Below are 2,742 nucleotides of genomic sequence, written 5' to 3' on the forward strand. Positions count from 1 at the left end.
GCCCCGCGGGGATCGGCAGCGCCGACACACCCGGGTGCTTTGCCTTCCTTAGCACACGCTCTGATGCCTTGTGCAGGCTGGGCAGAGCTAAAGAATAAATAGGGATTTATTAAAAGGGTCTCCTCAATGGATGCACCTTGGGCAGCACAAGAGCCCAGCCAGGGCTGCACCCAAGATGAACCAAAATGGTCACAAAATGCACGACTGGTCAGGGGATCTCTCACTTTCAGAAGTTCTGCTCCATTTGCATATCGGCGTTAATCCTGACTCCTCCATACTCTGGTCTCTCTCCTCTCCCACATCAAATGCAAAGCCCTCTCTGAGGCTCCTGGATGCATTAATCTTGTTCTTGTCCAATTCCAGCTTTAGCCCATGAAGTCCCATCCTTCTTGTTTTCTCTCTTCAATCCACATTGTTTGTGCTCTTGGGCCTGAGATCTGGGTCTGTCCTTGGTCCCCAGCTAGAGCAGGAAGTGTTTTGTCTCCCTGCTCTGTGCAGAGAGCTCACCATTCCCTAATATGAAGCCTAGAATTACACACTAAAGCAGAATAGAATCTGAAAAATATAAAAGCTAAAACCTGAGGCATCAGCTCAAACTGCTGCATTTCTACCCTTTCTTTTTCCTTTTACCCAAAACAACCCCTTGGACTCTTTCTGTTTGACCAGCATTCTTTTTTGTTTTGTTTATTATTTTTATTATTTTATTATTTTTTTATTATTTTTTCTTTCTCCTGCTTCCTCTTGGATGTGGTGCTGCACAGGGTCCAGCAGTTTTTATAGAATGCTGTGCATTTATTTCTGCACATTTAGTCCCTCCTTATCACCCACATAGCTGGCATGTGAGGTGGGTGCATCTATCCCACTTTGCTCTGAGGAACTGTCCATAAAGGGTGAGGGAGCCTGTTTGATGGTTTTTCAGGAAACAAACAGCATTACTGGGCAAAACACACACAACAGCTCCCCAAAGGAGGTTCCTTCTGGCTGCCCTTTGAATGAAGGGGCGAGTGCTGGCAGAAAGAGCATGGGATGCTGTAAAGAAAGATGTGGATGTGCTGTTCTGGGAGAAAGATCTTTGCCAATCACACCAGCCCAGTGTATGGAAGCACAAAAGGTGCTGAGTGCTGAGCCTGGACAGAGATCTTCTCTCTGAGACCCTCAAATCCCCTTTATCAGGTATCCCACAAAACACAGGGAAAAAACAGAGCCAGAGCTTGGGCACATCCAGGGGCAGCAGGACAGGGTGGGTTGTGAAATCCATTGTTGAATAAAAAAAGAGCTTTTCTCTGGATCCTGGGGAGGTTTGACAAGGGGAAGATGGATGGGCACACCGCAGTCCCTGTGCGTGGCAGGAGCCTTGGAGAGGAGCAGGACAGCAGGAGCTGGGGCTGGGGAACCTGCAGGGGCTGCAGAACCACTCCCTGCTCTGGGCTTGGGCTGGTTTAGGGGACACAGAGTGTGTGACACCCCTGGCCATCTCCCCGTGCTGTGTGAGGGAGCAGCTCCCCCGTGGGATAACCTCATTCCCTAGAAAGGATAAAGAACAGGTGTGGGCTGACATAATTCAAACTCACTTTTTATAATTTCACTTCCCTGGGCTCAAACTCCTGGACTCTCCCTCCATATCTGTTATGCACAAATTCAGATTTGTTACCCCCAGTGCAGTAAGCCAATTATGACACACTCAAAAGAGACATTGATTATTTATTTCAGAGCTGCACAAGCCCAGGTGCTCATTGGGATTCCACAAATCAAGCCATGACAACTATCCAGACCTTTTACTGTTTATACATTTTAGCAAACAAAGGAATTTGTGTTAATTTGCTACAAGTTACATAGTTCTCTTATTAATTATTATTCTGTCTTCTATTGGGAAATTATTCTCACTTGCCACACTAATTAGTCCACGTGTTCAGTCTTTCTCTTCTTTTGGGTTGGCGGGTTTCTTAGATCTGCTGGAATTATAGTTACTCAGAGCTGATTCAGCCCAATTGTTGAATGGGTTTTATAAATTTCTTCCTTATCTGGGGGATTCTGCCAAATGTCCTCATGGCCTGTAAATTCTGCATTCTTTGTGCCCACTATCATAGTACATGCTTCTTCCCCAGCTTTGTTAACCTACCCCTGAGATAATTTAAAAATGTCAAACCCTAAACCTTAACAAGGCAATTCTACCAATATGAAATTTGTTTTTCTGACAGCTTGACATCACAGAACTTGTTGGCTGTTACATCTTTCACGGATTAAATCTCCTTTATTGTTGATTAGCCTTGAAAGTACACAAAGATCAAAGAACATCGTCTCTTAAGAAAGTTTTACACAACAGTGCCACGCTCAGGACGAGAGGACATAGTTTCAAGCTGTGTCAGGGGAGCTTTATGTTGGAGACGAAGAGGAATTTCTTCACAAAAATTGTGATTAGTCAGTGGAATGGGCTGCCCAGGGAGGTGACGGAGTCACTGCCCCTGGAGATGTTCAAGACAGGACGTGGCACTCGGTGCCATGGTCTGATTGCCAAGGGGGTGTTGGGGACGGGCTGCACTCGATGATCTCGGAATCCAAAATAATTGATCCTGTGGTTCTGCACCCATCGCGCCACTCCCAAGATGGCGGCGCAGCCCTCCCGCCACCCCAAGATGGCCGCTGGCAGCGCAGTGCGCATGCGCCGTCACCCCTGCCACCCCCTCAGGCCCTTCTTGAACGGCGCCACTCTCAAGATGGCGGCGGCGCTCTGCGCGCATGCCC

This window comes from Geospiza fortis, unplaced genomic scaffold (assembly GCF_000277835.1).
Source record: "Geospiza fortis unplaced genomic scaffold, GeoFor_1.0 scaffold244, whole genome shotgun sequence".
NCBI lineage: Eukaryota > Metazoa > Chordata > Aves > Passeriformes > Thraupidae > Geospiza > Geospiza fortis.